Source organism: Oncorhynchus nerka, linkage group LG17, assembly GCF_034236695.1.
Source record: "Oncorhynchus nerka isolate Pitt River linkage group LG17, Oner_Uvic_2.0, whole genome shotgun sequence".
NCBI lineage: Eukaryota > Metazoa > Chordata > Actinopteri > Salmoniformes > Salmonidae > Oncorhynchus > Oncorhynchus nerka.
Window position 1 is genome coordinate 10,582,874 of NC_088412.1, and position 20,513 is coordinate 10,603,386.

The window sequence follows — 20,513 nt, forward strand, 5'->3', positions numbered from 1 at the left end:
AAAGTGTTGGTCCCATGTTTTCATGAGCTGAAATAAAAGATCCCAGAAATGTTCCATACGCACAAAAATCGTATTTTTCTCAAATACACCAATTGATGTTTCTCTGTTAGTGAGCATTTCTCCTTTGCCAAGATAATTCGTCCACCTGACATGTGTGGCATATCAAGAAGTTGATTAAACAGCATGATCATTACACAGGTACACCTTGTGCTGAGGACAATAAATGGCTACTCTAAAATGTGTAGTTTTGTCATAAAACACAATGCCACAGATGTCTAAAGTTTTGAGGGAGCGTGCAATTGGCATGCTGTCTGCAGGAATGTCCACCAAAGCTGTTTTTAATGTAAATTTCTCTACCATAAGCCGCCTCCAACGTTGTTTTAGAGAATTTGTCAGTACGTCCAACCAGCCTCACAACCACAGACCGCATCTAACCACGCCAGCCCAGGACCTCCACACCCGGCTTCTTCACCTTCGGGATCGTATGAGACAAGCCACCCGGACAGCTGATGAAACTGTGGATTTGCGCAACCGAAGAATTTCTGCACAAACTGTCAGAAACCATCACGGGGAAGCTTAACTACGTGCTCGTTGTCTTGACTTGACTACAGTTCGTCATCGTAACCGACTTCAGTGGGGGAAATGCTCACCATCGATGGCCACTGGCACCCTGGAGAAGTGTGCTCTTCACGGATGAATCCCGGTTTCCACTGTATCGGGCAGATGGCAGACAGTGTGTGACGTTGTGTAGGCGAGCGGTTTGCTGATGTCAACGTCACGGCATCTCTGTACATTCAAATTGCCATCAATAAAATGCAATTGTGTTTGTTTGTCTGTAGCTTATGCCTGCCCCCACCATGGAGCACTCTGTTGGCCCATTGTCGTGCCATTCATCCGCCGCCATCACCTCATGTTTCAGCAAGGATCTGTACACAATTCCTGGAAGCTGAAAATGTCCCAGTTTTTCCATGGTCTGCATTACTCACCAGACATGTCACCAATTGAGCATGTTAGGGATGCTCTGGATCGACGCATGTTCCAGTTCCCACCAATATCCAGCAACTTCGCACAGCCATTGAAGTGTGTGTGTGTGTGTGTGTTTTGAACAACAGACATTTCAGATATCCATTCGGTGGCGTCCGACCATTCGATCCGATCCCACGACAGACATCGTAGCAGCCGGTCCCGCTCCCCTGACAGGCGATCTGATCCCTCCGACCACTCCAGACACTCCCCTCCACAGATCAGCAACGGCAGGTAAACGCCACACCACCTGGCTGCGACACCGTCAAACTCAAAGGCTCGCAGGCAGCCGAATTCTGATCTTTTACCACTAATTGGTCTTATGACCAATCAGATCAGATCTTTTACCACTAATTGGTCTTATGACCAATCAGATCAGATCTTTTACCACTAATTGTGACCAATCAGATCAGATCTTTTACCACTAATTGGTCTTATGACCAATCAGATCAGATCTTTTGCCAATAATTTAGCAGAATATCAGGATTGGCTGCCTGTGCTTTTTTGAAATTCTCACCCAGTGGGCAAAACTAGTTGAAATGACGTCTTTACGACCCGTAACTGACCTCAATTCGAACTGTATTTCAAACCGTTTTGACCCGCTGGAAATGTAAATGTTTTTAAGGGTTTGTTAAGTGTCTTTATTTTCCTATTATTTTGTTTTTTTTGCCCACTTAACAAAGACTCTTCAGTTGGAGAATACCGTAAGTTGGACACCCCGTTCCCTAGGAGCCCCGCTGTGTAGAGCCCCGCTGTGTAGAGCTCCACTGTGTAGAGCTCCACTGTGTAGAGCTCCACTGTGTAGAGCCCCGCTGTGTAGAGCCCCGCTGTGTAGAGCCCCGCTGTGTAGAGCCCCACTGTGTAGAGCCCCGCTGTGTAGAGCCCCGCTGTGTAGAGCCCCGCTGTGTAGAGCCCCACTGTGTAGAGCCCCGCTGTGTAGAGCCCCACTGTGTAGAGCTCCACTGTGTAGAGCCCCGCTGTGTAGAGCTCCACTGTGTAGAGCCCCGCTGTGTAGAGCCCCACTGTGTAGAGCCCCACTGTGTAGAGCCCCACTGTGTAGAGCCCCGCTGTGTAGAGCCCCACTGTGTAGAGCTCCACTGTGTAGAGCCCCGCTGTGTAGAGCCCCGCTGTGTAGAGCTCCACTGTGTATGAGCCCCACTGTGTATGAGCCCCACTGTGTAGAGCCCCACTGTGTATGAGCCCCACTGTGTATGAGCCCCACTGTGTAGAGCCCCGCTGTGTAGAGCCCCACTGTGTATGAGCCCCGCTGTGTATGAGCCCCGCTGTGTATGAGCCCCGCTGTGTATGAGCCCCACTGTGTATGAGCCCCACTGTGTATGAGCCCCACTGTGTAGAGCCCCACTGTGTATGAGCCCCACTGTGTAGAGCCCCACTGTGTAGAGCCCCGCTGTGTAGAGCCCCGCAGTACTTGTCAGGTGACAGAATATTGAATAAATGTAGACATAGAAAACATTAGTAAATGGATAGTTACCCCATGTTGATGTAGATTCATTCAAAATACCCCTATATTTCTCCCCTTCCTACCGATAAGGATTACTTGGGACCACTAAACCATAAAGATTACATCTGTGCCCTGAATACTCTTGGCTATAATTGTGTGTGTGTGTGTGTGTGTGTGTGTGTGTGTGTGTGTGTGTGTGTGTGTGTGTCCCTCGTGTGTTTTTGAATTGGATCAATGTTTTGTGAATTCTAGATGTGCCCTTTTATGTTTGACATTGATGCTGATATCAGGAAATCAGTGCTCAGTTAGCAGCCATGACTTTACACTGTCAAAAGGTGCAGTATTAATTTAGCTTCAAGGACAGACACGCACTGATTGGTTGTATGTTTAATGTACATGCTGTGCATCTGTTATTGAGTGTCAGGTCTTGTTCTGGCTCAGGGCTCCAGTAGGGACACAGTCTGTGGATGTAGTGTCCGTCACACAGGACACAGTCTGTGGATGTAGTGTCAGAGTGACACAGGACACAGCCTGTGGATGTAGTGTCAGTCACACAGGACACAGTCTGTGGATGTCAGTCACACAGGACACAGTCTGTGGATGTCAGTCACACAGGACACAGTCTGTGGATGTAGTGTCAGTCACACAGGACACAGCCTGTGGATGTAGTGTCAGAGTCACACAGGACACAGCCTGTAGAAGTGGAGTCACATGATCTGTGTGGAAGATGAAGAGAGACTACGCCTTCTAACAGTGGGCTAATAACAGGCTGTTACTCACTGTAAATATTGTGTGTGTGTAGTGTGTGTGTGTGTGTGTGTGTGTGTGTGTGTGTGTGTGTAGTGTGTGTGTGTAGTGTGTGTGTGTGTGAAAGCGGATTAAAACACAAATACCAGGAAATGTTCATCTCTTTCAATGGTGATGAGAGAAAACAAGGCTGCAGTGATCTTTGGCTGTGTTTAAAGCATTTAAAGGAGATTGAGATCAGATAGTTAAGTTATTGACATAGAGGAGAGATTAGGGCAGATAGATTTATCTAGCAGATCTGTGAATGACCTATTTTATTCCCCCAGTCAGTCGCAGGAGATCAGTCGGCAGTGAAAGGTTCTTTCAGGATGTGTTGAATAAATCTGTTTTTCCTGTCTCCAGCCTGATTGAGCAGACTCATTCCTTCACGTGTGTGTTTGTGTGTTTGTGTGTGTGTGTGTGTGTGTGTGTGTGTGTAAAAATATTGGTCACATGTTTAACGGATGTTAAAACAACATGATGATGATTTATTTATTTTAGAGAGAAAAAATTGCAATGGTAAAACATGTTCAGTGTAAACTTAAAACGATTTAAACAACATTTAAAAAAAATGGCATGGGGCAATGATTTGTTTGTGTTATTATGAGTCACTCAGATGGCATAAGCCATGGCAAAATGTGTAGAATTGCAGGAAATGTGCTATAAAACTGCATTTTCTTTTCTCAGTTCCATGGCAAAATGTGTAGAATTGCAGGAAATGTGCTATAAAACTGCATTTTCTTTTCTCAGTTCCATGGCAAAATGTGTAGAATTGCAGGAAATGTGCTATAAAACTGCATTTTCTTTTCTCAGTTCCATGGCAAAATGTGTAGAATTGCAGGAAATGTGCTATAAAACTGCATTTTCTTTTCTCAGTTCCATGGCAAAATGTGTAGAATTGCAGGAAATGTGCTATAAAACTGCATTTTCTTTTCTCAGTTCCATGGCAAAATGTGTAGAATTGCAGGAAATGTGCTATAAAACTGCATTTTCTTTTCTCAGTTCCATGGCAAAATGTGTAGAATTGCAGGAAATGTGCTATAAAACTGCATTTTATTTTCTCAGTTCCATGGCAAAATGTGTAGAATTGCAGGAAATGTGCTATAAAACTGCATTTTCTTTTCTCAGTTCCATGGCAAAATGTGTAGAATTGCAGGAAATGTGCTATAAAACTGCATTTTCTTTTCTCAGTTCCATGGCAAAATGTGTAGAATTGCAAGAAAGTAGCTTCAAACAGCTAGACTGGGAACCTTAAACTCAAATCTGGTCCTTGAAGCCAGTTCCACTGCGCTTTTTCGTTGTTCCCCTCTAATCAGGGACTGATTTTAGACCTGGGACACCAGGTAGAACAGAAAAGCAGGAGAGTCTGGACCCCTGTAGGGTCAGAGTTGAATACCCCTCTGCCCTAGAGTTCAAGGCTGGGGAGGGGGATTGTTTTAAGGACACCTTTAGCTATAACAAAAATATTTGATGAAACATTGAATTTGACCTTACTGCTATTAGCCCATAGAAACGCATTGAATAACAGATTCATACATGGAAAAACTAAAAAAAATAGCCTCCCGAGTGGCACAGCGGTGTCACTATAGATCCGGGTTTGATCCCGGGCTGTGTTGCAGCCAGCCGTGACCGGGAGACCCATGAGGCGACGCACAATTGGCCTAGTGTCGTTAGGGGAGGGTCTGGCCGGCAGGGATGTCCTTGTTCCCTCGCGTTCTAGAGACTCCTTTGGCGGGCCGTGCTCAATGCTCGCTGACACGGTTGACCAGTTATACAGTGTTTCCTGTACAATGCTCGCTGACACGGTTGACCAGTTATACAGTGTTTCCTGTACAATGCTCGCTGACACGGTTGACCTGTTGAACAGTGTTTCCTGTACAATGCTCGCTGACACGGTTGACCAGTTATACAGTGTTTCCTGTACAATGCTCGCTGACACGGTTGACCAGTTATACAGTGTTTCCAGTACAATGCTCGCTGACACGGTTGACCAGTTGAACAGTGTTTCCTGTACAATGCTCGCTGACACGGTTGACCAGTTGAACAGTGTTTCCTCAACATGTTGGTGCAGCTGGCGTACCGGGTTTAACAAGCTGTGTATCAAGAAGCAGTGCTGCTTGGTTAGGGTTGTGTTTTGGAGGACGCGTGGCTCTCGACCTTCGCCTCTCCCGAGTCTGTACGGTAGTCGCAGCGTTGGGAAGAGAGGAATTGCAGAAAGTTTGTTTTAAAACGGCACAATTTTGTCTCTGATGCCAAGAAGAGGGCCTTTAAATTGGCCACACCCACCACCTAAACCCCATTTTGATCCAGGAAAAACCCTGTGTGTGTGTGTGTGTGTTTTTAGGTGCTCACACACACTCACTTCCCCCTGTCCTGTCAATAGGCAGTGGTTTGCCAGTAGAGTTGTAGTTGTGCCAGTCATGTGATGAGGGGCTTGGAGAAGGGAACTATATTCAGCCCGATGGCCACTGGCCTCAAAAGGTATGAGCTGATGCCTTTCAATCGACTTTTTTCAAATCGTCAGTCGAGTCGCATCATGCCGCCTTGGAATGAATAAAAAACCAGAACATTTCGCCCAATGTTTGTAAAACAACTAAAGTTGCATTATTAAATCTAAATGAAACAAATAGAAGTACCTGTTTCTTTGTTTACCGATCAACACAGAATAGCCGCTTGTCCGCACTCCCTCAAATCGTTTGGAGAAAATGTCCTTTCTATTTTATTCAGCTTTGTTACATTTTATTCTCCATACTATAAAATAATGCCATGGAATTCTAAGCAAATCTTGTCTGCTAAATGAACTAGTGTAGCCCACAGCCATGTGGCATAGCCAGACCAGGACCTAACATAAGGACAACTAAATGAACTAGTGTAGCCCACAGCCATGTAGCATAGCCAGACCAGGACCTAACATAAGGACAACTAAATGAACTAGTGTAGCCCACAGCCATATGGCATAGCCAGACCAGGACCTAACATAAGGACAACTAAATGAACTAGTGTAGCCCACAGCCATATGGCATAGCCAGACCAGGACCTAACATCAGGACAACTCAGAGTAGGCTATTCTGTCCTTCTGAAATAGCCTAAATTTTCTTCATATCATGTTTCTTTAGACCTGTCTAAAATAAATAATGGATTTATTGTGATGGTGTCAGCTATATTACATGGATTTATTAGACTTTTAAAAATGTAGATGTTTCAAAAGGTCTGCATCAGTGGCTTGTAGGCTGTGTGTGGAGGCCAGGAGATGCTAAATGTGTTTGTTCATTAACAGTCAATTACCGTGAGACCGGCAGTTATTTGCTTGATGATGCTGACAAAATTTCATGACCGCCACAGCCCTATTCATGACACACACTGTTCACACCCCTCCTGTTGACAGAGAGAAAATCTAGAAAGTTCTTAAGCTTATTTTCTGCAGTTCTACACATTTTGTCATGAGGTGCAGATACATTTTTGCAGTTTTAAAGCTAATTTTCTTGCAATTCTATACATTTTGCCATGAGGTGCAGATACAATTTTGCAGTTTTAAAGCTCATTTTCTTGCAATTCTATACATTTTGCCATGTCTAATGTGTGTTCATGTGATATTTGAGTGACTCGAACATTACTACAAAATCTATGCCCTTAAAAACCTAGCTAAAAAAACATTAGCATAAAAACAATTAGCTGACATGGGCTAGTTGATCTGGATATTTCTAATGAGTTAGAAATAGCTTTCTAAGGTATGCAATGACTCCCCTGTTGACCCCTGTTGACCCCTGCTGACTCCTGCCCTACAAGACAGCTAGCACCGCTTACCAGGCCTCTGCTCTGTTTCCCAACCACAGTACCCTGCAGGACAGCTAGCGTGTGATATAGATCTGTCATTCTCATTGAAAGCCAGGCTAAGAAGAGGTAGATCTGTTCTATTTGTGCTATTTCTATGCTTTCAGTTTTGTACACCAGCTTCAAACAGCTGGGGGGTGGGGAAATGTGGTTATGGAAAATATAGTTCAGAGTGGTTTAGATTATACAATAATTCTTCGCACCGTACCTGCTTGTTTTGTCGCAAACTATTTAGAATTTTAGCAACTAGGAAAATGGCTGAGCTATTTCTGCATTTTGTGTTTTTAAATGTGTTCTATAGCCAACTCTTATGGGCATTGCATAACTTGTTTGTATTTGGCATGGCAATGACCATCCGAGTTGGCAAGACAGTACAAACAGCTCTTGGACCAGGTTATATATTTGTTGCCGTTTTGGATGATTTATTGTGACCTCGGTGTTAGTAGTGTGTGTTTGTTTTAAGTCCAACCTTTCCTGGTTCTTGGCCAGAGGCACACAGTGAAGTGCACCTAGGGTACACAGAATCCTCTCTCTCTCTCTTTCCACGTTTTGTTACGTTACAGCCTTATTCGATTAAATTGATTAAATACATGTTTTTCCTCATCAATCTACACACAATACCCCATAATGACATCACAATACCCCATCATGACATCACAATACCCCATCATGACATCACAATACCCCATCATGACATCACAATACCCCATCATGACATCACAATACCCCATCATGATATCACAATACCCCATCATGACAAAGTGAAAATAGGTTTTTAGATATATTTTTTTTGCAAAAGAAAACCCAGATAGCTTATTTACATAAGTATTCAGACCATTTTGCTATGAGGTGCATCCTGTTTCCATTGATCATCCTTGATGTTTCTACAACTTGAAGTCCACCTGTGGTAAATTCAATTGATTGGACATGATTTGGAAAGGCACACACCCGTGTGTATATATAAGGTCTCACAGTTGACAGTGCATGTCATAGTAAAAACCAAGCCGTGAGGTTGTAAGAATTGTCCGTAGAGCTCCGAGACAGGATTGTGTCGAAACACAGATCTGGGGGAAGGGTACCAAAACATTTCTTCAGCATTGAAGGTCCCCGAGAACACAGTGGCCTCCGTCATTCTTAAATGGAAGAAGGCTGTAGCGTAATAAAATGTGGAAAAAGTCAAAGGGGTCTGAATACTTTCCGAATGCACTGTATCTAGCACTAACCACTTAGCATGTAACTAGCACTAACCACTTAGCATGTAACTAGCCCTAACCACGTAGCATGTAACTAGCCCTAACCACTTAGCATGTAACTAGCACTCACCACTTAGCATATAACTAGCCCAGAACACTTAGCATGTAACTAGCCCTAACCACTTAGCATGTAACTAGCCCAGAACACTTAGCATGTAACTAGCCCAGAACACTTAGCATGTAACTAGCCCTAACCACTTAGCATATAACTAGCCCTAACCACTTAGCATATAACTAGCCCTAACCACTTAGCATATAACTAGCGCTAACCACCTAGCATGTAACTAGCCCTAACCACTTAGCATATAACTAGCCCAGAACATTTAGCATATAACTAGCGCTAACCACTTAGCATGTAACTAGCCCTAACCACTTAGCATATAACTAGCCCTAACCACTTAGCATTAACTAGCCCTAACCACTTAGCATTAACTAGCCCTAACCACTTAGCATTAACTAGCCCTAACCACTTAGCATGTAACTAGCCCAGAACACTTAGCATGTAACTAGCCCAGAACACTTAGCATGTAACTAGCCCTAACCACTTAGCATATGTGCCAGAGGGCAGAGGCTCAAACCAGTCCTGCGTATGTATTGATATACAGTGTTTGTTGAATTGTACCACATCCCTGGTTCTTTGAGGGTCTGTTGATAAGAGCTTGGCACTAACAAGGCCAGATGTATAGTTTCTGGGTTCAATTCCTACACGGATCACTTGCACATATTAAAAATGTATGCACTTCCTGTGCTGTAAATCGCTTTGGATCAAATGTATGAAATAACAACAATTTAAAATACCTTTTTTTTTTTTTTTTTTTTTTGTCACCAGTCACAGAAGTCGTGAGGAGGAGGAGAGGATCTCGAAGCCGACAGCGGTGCCACCCAAGCTAGCGGAACAGGCTCCTGCCCTGCCCAAACCCCTGGAGAAGTCTGTCACCAGGGAAGAGAAACCGGTCCCTCCTCTACCAGGTCAGAACAACTAACCACTAACCTTACCCGGTAACCTAAATGTTAGATAGTTCAACCAGAAGGTCGCAGGGTTGAATCCCAAGTCCAACAGGATACAATATCTGTGGATTTTAGCTACGCTAGATGCCTACTGCCTTTGTACCCTTGAGCAATACACTTAACATGTACAAATGTTTGAGCCCAGCTACCATGATGAGATCTAGACGCTTGCTGAGCTGAGCTGAGCTGAGCTGAGCTTGGTTGAGGCTGCAGCCTGTGTTTAGACTGTAGTGTGAGTTGATGGACTCTGACGTTCCCGCTACTGCCCTGCAGCCAACTGAGTGTCTCTGTGTGGCTGTGTGTTCGTGTGCTTCCGTGTGTGAGAGAGTGTATGCACACATTTTGTTCCTTGAGGATTTGCCTCATGGTCTTTGTGTTGGGAGCTGTCAGTACATCCTCTTGTATGAATAGTGCAGTTGATATTATCTCTCACTCTCTCTGTGTGTGCGTGCGTGTTTTTCCTCAGAACCCAAGCCAGTATATGCCCAGCCAGGTCAGCCTGACGTGGACCTGCCAGTCAGCCCCGCTGATGCCCCTGTGCCCAGCGCTGCCCATGATGACAGCATCCTACGGTATGTAGAAGTATCTGTTCACCTGTCTAACAGCATCCTACGGTATGTAGAAGTATCTGTTCACCAGTCTAACAGCATCCTACGGTATGTAGAAGTATCTGTTCACCAGTCTAACAGCATCCTACGGTATGTAGAAGTATCTGTTCACCTGTCTAACAGCATCCTACGGTATGTAGAAGTATCTGTTCACCAGTCTAACAGCATCCTACGGTATGTAGAAGTATCTGTTCACCTGTCTAACAGCATCCTACGGTATGTAGAAGTATCTGTTCACCAGTCTAACAGCATCCTACGGTATGTAGAAGTATCTGTTCACCAGTCTAACAGCATCCTACGGTATGTGGAAGTCTAACAGTATCCTACGGTATGTTGAAGTATCTGTTCACCAGTCTAACAGCATCCTACGGTATGTAGAAGTATCTAACAGCATCCTACGGCATATGGAAGTCTCTAACAGCATCCTACGGTATGTGGAAGTCTCTAACAGCATCCTACGGTATGTGGAAGTCTCTAACAGTATCCTATGGTATGTAGAAGTCCCTAACAGCATCCTACGGTATGTAGAAGTCTAACAGTATCCTACTGTATGTAGAAGTATCTAACAGCGTCCTACGATATGTTGAAGTATCTGTTCACAAGTCTCTAACAGTATCCTACGAGGGGGAGGGCAATGCTAAAGAGGGGGGGGGGGCAATGCAAATAGTCTGGTTAGCCATTTGATTAGGTGTTCAGGAGTCTTATGGCTTGGGGTGGTAGAAGTTGTTGTTTAGATGCCTCTTGGACCTAGACTTGGCGCTCCGGTACCGCTTGCCGTGCGGTAGCAAAGAGAACCGTCTAATACTGGGGTGGCTGGAGTCTTTGACAATTTTTAGGGCCTTCCTCTGACACTGCCTGGTGTAGAGGTCCTGGATGGCAGGCAGCTTGGCCTCTGTGATGTACTGGGCCGTTCGCACTACCCTCTGTAGTGCCTTGCGGTCGGAGGCCGAGCAGTTGCCATACCAGGCAGTGATGCAACCTGTCAAGGTGCTCTCGATGGTGCAGCTGTAGAACCTTTTGAGGATCTGAGGACCCATGCCAAATCTTTTCAGTTTCCTGAGGGGGAATAGGTTTTGTTGTGCCCTCTTCACGACTGTCTTGGTGTGCTTAGACCATGTTAGTTTGTTTGTGATGTGGACACCAAGGAACTTGAAGCTCTCAACCTGCTCCACTGCAGCCCCTTCGATGAGAATGGGGGTGTCCTCGGTCCTCCTTTTCCTGTAGTCCACAATCATATCCTTTGTCTCGATCACATTGAGGGAGAGGTTGTTGTCTTGGCACCACATGGCAAACTTAATGATGGTGTTGGAGTCGTGCCTGGCCGTGTAGTCATGAGTGAACAGGGAGTTCAGGAGGGGACTGAGCACGCACCCTTGAGGGGCCCCTGTGTTGAGGATCAGCGTGGCGGATGTGTTGCTACCTACCCTTACCACCTGCGGGCGGCCCGTTAGGAAGTCCAGGATACAGTTGCAGAGGGAGGTGTTAAGTCCCAGGGTCCTTAGCTTATTGCTGAGCTTTGAGGGCACTATGGTGTTGAACACTGAGCTGTAGTCAATGAATAGCATTCTCACATAGGTGTTCCTTTTGTCCAGGTGGGACAAAGGGCAGTGTGGAGTGTAATAGAGGATTGCATCATCTGTGGATCTAGGGTTTCTGGGATAATGGTGTTGATTAGAGGTCAACCGATTAATCGGAATGGCCGATTTAATTAGGGCCGATTTCAAGTTTTCATAACAATTGGAAATCGGTATATTTGGCCGATTTAAAAAAATATATATACGTTTTTTTTTACACCTTTATTTAACTAGGAAAGTCAGTTAAGAACACATTCTTATTTTCAATGATGGCCTAGGAACAGTGGGTTAACTGCCTTGTTCAGGGGCAGAACGACAGATTTTTACCTTGTCAGCTTATCTTGCAACCTAACAGTTAACTAGTCCGAAGCTCTAACCACCTGATTACATTGCACTCCACGAGGAGCTTGCCTGTTACGCGAATGCAGTAAGCCACAGTAAGTTGCTAGCTAGCATTACATTTATATCTTTATAAAAAACAATCAATCAATCATAATCACTAGATAACTACACATGGTTGATGATATTACTAGTTTACCTAGCGTGTCCTGCGTTGCATATAATCGATGCGGTGCGTATTCGTGAAAAAGGACTGTCGTTGCTCCAATGTATACCTAACCATAAACATCAATGCCTTTCTTAAAATCAATACACAGAAGTATATATATTTAAACCTGCATATTTAGCTAAAAGAAATCCAGGTTAGCAGGCAATATTAACCAGGTGAAATTGTGTCACTTCTCTTGCGTTCATTGCACGCAGAGTCAGTGTATATGCAACAGTTTAGGCCGCCTAATTTGCCAGAACTTTACGTAATTATGACATAACATTGAAGGTTGTGCAATGTAACAGGAATATTTAGACTTATGGATGCCACCCGTTAGATAAAATACGGAACGGTTCCGTATTTCACTGAAAGAATAAACGTCGTGTTTTCGAGATGATAGTTTCCGGATTCGACCATATTAATGACCTAAGGCTCGTATTTCTGTGTGTTATTATGTTATAACTAAGCTCTGACTGAGCGGTGGTAAGCTCTGACTGAGCGGTGGTAGGCTCATAAGCATTCATTCAAACAGCACTTTTGTGCGTTTTGCCAGCAGCTCTTCGCAATGCTTCAAGCATTGCGCTGTTTATGACTTCAAGCCTATCATTTCCCGAGATTAGGCTTGTGTAACCGATGTGAAATGGCTAGCTAGTTAGCGGGGTGCGCTCTAATAGTGTTTCAAACGTCACTCGCTCTGAGACTTAGAGTGGTTGTTCCCCGTGCTCTGCAAGGGCCGCGGCTTTTGTGGAGCGATGGGTAACGCTGCTTCGAGGGTGGCTGTTGTCGATGTGTTCCTGGTTCGAGCCCAGGTAGGAGCGAGGAGAGGGACGGAAGCTATACTTTTACACTGGCAATACCAAAGTGCCTATAAGAACATCCAATAATCAAAGGTTAATGAAATACAAATGGTATAGAGGGAAATAGTCCTATAATTCCTATAATAACTACAACCTAAAACTTCTTACCTGGGAATATTGAAAACTCATGTTAAAAGGAACCACCAGCTTTCATATGTTCTCATGTTCTGATCAAGGAACTTAAACGTTAGCTTTCTTACATGGCACATATTGCACTTTTACTTTCTTCTCCAACACTTTGTTTTTGCATTATTTAAACCAAATTGAACATGTTTCATTATTTACTTGAGGCTAAATTGATTTGATTGATGTATTATATTAAGTTAAAATAAGTGTTCAGTATTGTTGTAATTGTCATTATTACAAATAAATAAATAAAAATAGTCAGATTAATCGGTTATCGGCTTTTTTTGGTCCTCCAATAATCGGTATTGGCGTTGAAAAATCATAATCGGTCGACCTCTAGTGTTGATGTGAGCCATGACCAGCCATGACTATATAACGTTTAAACTTCACTGATCTTTGGCAGGTGACATCATAGAATTTGAATTTTTAGAAGGGACAAGGCCCATCAGACCACTGACTTGAATGGGAATAGCCATTCTAGAAAGTATACTTCTATGGATGACACTCCTTATTTCCAAAAACATAAATATCACAGAGTGGTTCTTTAACTGTCTGTCTCCCCCCCATCCCACCCTGGTTCCTCTCTCCCCCATCCCACCCTGTCTCCCCCCATCCCACCCTGTCCCCTCTCTCCCTAGGCCAAGTATGAAGCTGGTGAAGTTTAAGAAGGGGGAGAGTGTGGGTCTGAGGCTGGCAGGGGGGAACGATGTGGGCATCTTTGTAGCAGGAGTCCTGGAGGATAGCCCAGCAGCTAAGGAGGGACTGGAGGAGGGGGATCAAATTCTCAGGGTGAGACACGATACAGCAGCAACTACACACTCACTACAGCAACACGAAGGTTGTCGGTTCAATTTCTACAGGGATCACATCCACAATGTATGCAGTTGCACTCACTGTACTGTAAATTGCATAGGATAAAATCGTTGGCTGTGTTAAAATGATCCTCGTCAAAATGACATGCTGTGTAGCCTAATGTGTACACAAATTTAATCAATGCTAGCAGCTACTGAATTTCATTGCACAGAAATCCCATTTTAGTTGCCACTGGAATTGAAGAAGAAAGGGTGACGTTGCATATACTAGCAAATACGTGTTAACACAGTAAAATGGCCGCCGAAAACAACAAGATGCTGCAGGGGATACCACAGTAAAATGGCCACCTAAACAACAAGATGCTGCAGGGGATACCACAGTAAAATGGCCGCCTAAACAACAAGATGCTGCAGGGGATACCACAGTAAAATGGCCACCTAAACAACAACAACAAGATGCTGCAGGGGATACCACAGTAAAATGGCCACCTAAACAACAAGATGCTGCAGGGGATACCACAGTAAAATGGCCGCCTAAACAACAAGATGCTGCAGGGGATACCACAGTAAAATGGCCACCTAAACAACAACAACAAGATGCTGCAGGGGATACCACAGTAAAATGGCCACCTAAACAACAACAACAAGATGCTACAGGGGATACCACAGTAAAATGGCCACCTAAACAACAACAACAAGATGCTACAGGGGATACCACAGTAAAATGGCCACCTAAACAACAACAACAACAAGATGCTACAGGGGATACCACAGTAAAATGGCCACCTAAACAACAACAACAACAAGATGCTGCAGGGGATACCACAGTAAAATGGCCACCAAAACAACAAGATGCTGCAGGGGATACCATAGTAAAATGGCCACCTAAACAACAACAACAAGATGCTAAAGAGAGGATACCAAATTAAAATGGCTGCCTAAACAACAACAACAAGATGCTACAGGGGATACCACAGTAAAATGGCCACCTAAACAACAACAACAAGATGCTAAAGAGAGGATACCAAATTAAAATGGCTGCCTAAACAACAACAACAAGATGCTACACTCTATTCGGTGTTTGTGTTGTTTTTTTTTACAACGTGGTTAACAGTGTCTGTAACGGTAGCCGTGTTTTCACAGGGCCTTGGTTTGTATCTCAATGTCTGCGTCCCAAATGACAGCCTTTTCTCTACATAGTACACAAGTTGTGACCAGGGCCCATTAGGGGACGTATCCAAAAGCTTCTCTTCTGTGATTTATTAACGGGTTTTTTTTAAACCCGGCTGCTCTAACATTCCTGCTCCTTTGGAGTCTGTCTCCTAGCAACCGGCATCACTACTAAAAACTGTTTTCCTTTCTCTCTCGGTTTGTCCCATTTCTCTTCCTCCCTCCGAGCTGTATATCTTTTTCTGTTTACATTCCGCCTCCTCCTCGTCTCTCTGCGTAAATGTGTAATGTGTGGGTCTTAGTAATGGTGTGGATTTCAGTTTAGAGTGCAGTAAAACTCTGTCAGGGTTGTTGTCGCCGAGGGTGACTCTAAAGGATGTTATGTAAACATTTTAGAGGTGTAGACCATGGGCACTATTTTAAAGACATGCTCCAGAACTTTGGCAACTGCTAAGTATTTTTTTTTTTATCTCGTTTTGGGCTGGATGTGTCAATGTGTAGTTCATGCATGCATCATCTATGATCAGAATTACTGTCTTACCTCAATTAGCCAGAAAATCCCCTCAATTAGTCAGCCCCCGAGTAATTTGATTTCCACCAATGAGCTTCAGCTTGGGAGAGAGAGAAATGACATGGTGCGCATGATGTGACGTAGTACACCATTTTGGGGGACCACTTTTGGCTCATGAGCACTACTTTCAGAACTACTGGCTAAAAACTATACAAAAGTACCGGAGAATCTCTTTAATAGACCTGTTTTACAAGCCCCAGTATTATGAAAAAGGAACTACATTTGGACTGTGTTCTGTAATTTTATTATGCAACTTCCTAATAAGCCCCTTTGAACAATATATGGTTTTGTCCTTTTACCTCTGAAAGGCACCCAGGTTGGAGAGCTTCTGGGTGCCCAGTTTCTGGGGTGGAGCAGTTGTTGTGGTGGGTGCCTTGCTCAATGGGCACAATGGCAGGCAATGGCATCTATGAGTTGATAGCAGCAACCCTTATACAAAAGTATCGGAGAATCTGTTTTAAAACGCTGATGTTGTATAAACATTTAGACATGTAGACCATCAGCACCATTAACCACAGCTGACATGTGTATATACAGTTGAAGTCGGATGTTTACATACACAGTCATTTAAAACTTGTTTTTCAACCACTCCACAAATTTATTGTTAACAAACTATAGTTTTGGCAAGTTGGTTAGGACATCTACTTTGTGCATGACACAAGTCATTTTTACAACAATTGTTTACAGACAGATTATTTCACTTATAATTCACTGTATCACAATTCCAGTGGGTCAGAAGTTTCCATACACTAAGTTGACTGTGCCTTTAAACAGCTTGGAAAATTCCAGAAAATTATGTCATGGCTTTAGAAGCTTCTGATAGGCTAATTGACATCGTTTGAGTCAATTGAAGGTGTACCTGTGGATGTATTTCAAGGCCTACCTTCAAACTCAGTGCCTCTTTGCTTGACATCATGGAAAAATCAAAAGAAGTCAGCCAAGACCTCAGAAAAAAAAGTGTAGACCTCCACAAGTCTGTTTCATCCTTGGGAGCAATTTCCAATCGCCTGAAGGTACCACGCTCATCTGTACAAACAATAGTACGCAAGTATAAACACCATGATACCACTCAGGAAGGAGATGCGTTCTGTCTCCTAGAGATGAACGTACTTTGGTGCGAAAAGTGCAAATCAATCCCAGAACAACAGCAAAGGACCTTGTGAAGATGCTGGAGGAAACATGTACAAAAGTATCTATGTCCATAGTAAAACGAGTCCTATATCGACATAACCTGAAAGGCCACTCAGCAAGGAAGAAGCCACTGCTCCAAAACCGCCATAAAAAAGCCAGACTATGGTTTGCAACTGCACATGGGGACAAAGATCGTACTTTGTCTTCTGGTCTGATGAAACAAAAATAGAACTGTTTAGCCATAATGACCATCATTATGTTTGGATGAAAAAGGGAGAGGCTTGCAAGCCGAAGAACACCATCCCAACCGTGAAGCACGGGGGTGGGAGCATAATGTTGTGGGGGTGCTTTGCTGCAGGAGGGACTGGTGCACTTCACAAAATAGATGTCATCATGAGAGGGGAAAATTATGTGGATATATTGAAGCAATATCTCAAGACATCAGTCAGGAAGTTAAAGCTTGGTCACAAATGAGTCTTCCAAATGGACAATGACCCCTAGCATACTTCCAACGTTGTGGCAAAATGGCTTAAGTACAACAAAGTCAAGGTATTGGAGTGGCCATCACAAAGTCCTGACCTCAATCCTATAGAAAATCTGTGGGCAGAACTGAAAAAGCATGTGCGAGCAAGGAGGCCTACAAACCGGACTCAGTTACAGCAGCTCTGTCAGGAGGAATGGGCCAAAATTCTCCCAACTTATTGTGGGAAGCTTGTGGAAGGCTACCTGAAACGTTTGACCCAAGTTTAACAATTTAAAGACAATGCTACCAAATACTAATTGAGTGCATGTAGACTTCTGACCCACTGGGAATGTGATGAAAGAAATAAAAGCTGAAATAAATCATTCTCTCTACTATTATTCTGACATTTCACATTCTTAAAATAAAGTGGTCATTCTAACTGACCTAAGACATGGAATTTTGACTGGGATTAAATGTCAGCAATTGTGAAAAGTTTAAATGTAAAAGTTTAAGTGTATTTGGCTACGGTGTATGTAAACTTCCGACTTCAACTGTATGTCAGTTCTGTCAGTGCCTACATTTAGTAAGTGTATGTGATCCCTGGGGGGAATTGAACCCATAACCTTTTCCCAGGTCACGAGTGAAAATTTATCCAACACTTTTTAAGATGTCCACGATGGTTTCCAAGGATACATAGTGAACAGGATAACAAGGAGGCGGCTGTGTTTGTGGTGGTATCATTCGTTATCAAATATAGATTCTACAACAACAACAACACATTGAAACTACCTACTTCCTTTCATCCTATTCATCTCTTTGATACAAATATCCACACAAAAAAAACGTTAAACGAATGAAAATAATAACCGTACAGCTCCCTGTTTTTCCCAGGTTAATAATGTGGATTTTGCTAATATCATCCGAGAAGAGGCGGTGCTGTTCCTCCTTGACCTCCCTAAAGGTGAAGAGGTCACCATCCTGGCCCAGAAGAAGAAGGATGGTGAGTGCAGGAGGACGAGAGGAAACTGGATGAAAAATAAACTGAGCTGGTTCCCCTTCACTCACTACCCACCCCCCACTCCCCCACTCTGAAGGGTCTGGATAGGTATGATCAGTTTAGGGGTGAAGCTTCCACCATATTGATTCCATTTTACAGATCTGCAATCCCAGTATATTAGGGTCAAGGTAAAGGAAGTGAATTGGGACCGGTTGAACTACTACCAGAGATGTATATGTATTGGACTTCTTCTCCTCCCTCTGACTCTGTCTGTGTTTGGCTCCAGTCTACCGGCGAATCGTGGAGTCTGATGTGGGCGACTCGTTCTACATCCGGACCCACTTTGAGTATGAGAAGGAGTCTCCGTACGGCCTGAGCTTCAACAAGGGAGAGGTGTTCAGAGTGGTGGACACGCTGTACAATGGCAAGCTGGGCTCCTGGCTGGCCATCCGCATCGGCAAGAACCATCAGGAGGTGGAGAGAGGCATCATACCTAACAAGAACAGGTGATGATGACACTCTTTTCTTCTGCTATTCTGTCCTCTTCTTCTGCTATTCTGTCCTCTTCTTCTGCCATTCTGTCTCCTCCTCCAGCTATTCTGTCCTCTTCTGCTATTATGTCCTCTTCTTCTTGTGCTATTCTGTCCTCTTCTTCTTGTGCTATTCTGTCCTCTTCTGCTATTCTGTCCTCTTCTTCTTGTGCTATTCTGTCCTCTTCTTCTGCTATTCTGTTCTCTTCTTCTGCCATTCTGTCCTCTTCTGGTATTCTGTCCTCTTCTTCTGCCATTCTGTCCTCTTCTTCTGCTATTCTGTCCTCTTCTTCTGCTATTCTGTCCTCTTCTTCTGCTATTCTGTCCTCTTCTTCTTCTGCTATTCTGTCCTCTTCTTCTTCTGCTATTCTGTCCTCTTCGTCTGCCATTCTGTCTCCTCCTCCAGCTATTCTGTCCTCTTCTGCTATTCTGTCCTCTTCTTCTTGTGCTATTCTGTCCTCTTCTTCTTGTGCTATTCTGTCCTCTTCTTCTTGTGCTATTCTGTCATCTTCTTCTTGTGCTATTCTGTCCTCTTCTTCTTGTGCTATTCTGTCCTCTTCTTCTTGTGCTATTCTGTCCTCTTCTTCTTGTGCTATTCTGTCCTCTTCTTCTTGTGCTATTCTGTCCTCTTCTTCTTGTGCTATTCTGTCCTCTTCTGCCATTCTGTCCTCTTCTGCCATTCTGTCCTCTTCTTCTGCTATTCTGTCCTCTTCTTCTGCTATTCTGTCCTCTTCTTCTGCTATTCTGTCTTCTTCTTCTGCTATTCTGTCCTCTTCGTCTGTCATTCTGTCTCCTCCTCCAGCTATTCTGTCCTCTTCTGCTATTCTGTCCTCTTCTGCTATTCTGTCCTCTTCTTCTTGTGCTATTCTGTCCTCTTCTTCTTCTGCTATTCTGTCCTCTTCTTCTTGTGCTATTCTGTCTTCTTCTTGTGCTATTCTGTCCTCTTCTTCTTGTGCTATTCTGTCCTCTTCTTCTTGTGCTATTCTGTCCTATTCTTCTGCTATTCTGTCCTCTTCTGCCATTCTGTCCTCTTCTTCTGCTACTCTGTCCTCTTCTGCTATTCTGTCCTCTTCTTCTTCTGCTATTCTGTCTTCTTCGTCTGTCATTCTGTCTCCTCCTCCAGCTATTCTGTCCTCTTCTGCTATTCTGTCCTCTTCTTCTTGTGCTATTCTGTCCTCTTCTGGTATTCTGTCCTCTTCTTCTTGTGCTATTCTGTCCTCTTCTTCTTGTGCTATTCTGTCCTCTTCTTCTTGTGCTATTCTGTCCTATTCTTCTGCTATTCTGTCCTCTTCTGCCATTCTGTCCTCTTCTGCTATTCTGTCCTCTTCTTCTTCTGCTATTCTGTCTTCTTCTTCTGCTATTCTGTCCTCTTCGTCTGTCATTCTGTCTCCTCCTCCAGCTATTCTGTCCTCTTCTGCTATTCTGTCCTCTTCTGCTATTATGTCCTATTCTTCTTGTGCTATTCTGTCCTCTTCTTCTTGTGCTATTCTGTCCTCTTCTTCTTGTGCTATTCTGTCCTCTTCTTCTTGTGCTATTCTGTCCTCTTCTTCTTGTGCTATTCTGTCCTCTTCTTGTGCTATTCTGTCATCTTCTTCTTGTGCTATTCTGTCCTCTTCTTCTTGTGCTATTCTGTCCTCTTCTTCTTGTGCTATTCTGTCCTCTTCTTCTTGTGCTATTCTGTCCTCTTCTTCTTGTGCCATTCTGTCCTCTTCTTCTTGTAATATTCTGTCCTATTCTTCTGCTATTCTGTCCTCTTCTGCCATT

The 20,513-nt window shown here is 43.8% G+C and overlaps 1 pseudogene; it reads left to right on the forward strand.

The window, feature by feature from the left end:
- Window positions 1–20,513, forward strand: part of LOC115117279 (tight junction protein ZO-1-like) — a 222,293-nt pseudogene that overhangs the window by 152,250 nt on the left and 49,530 nt on the right.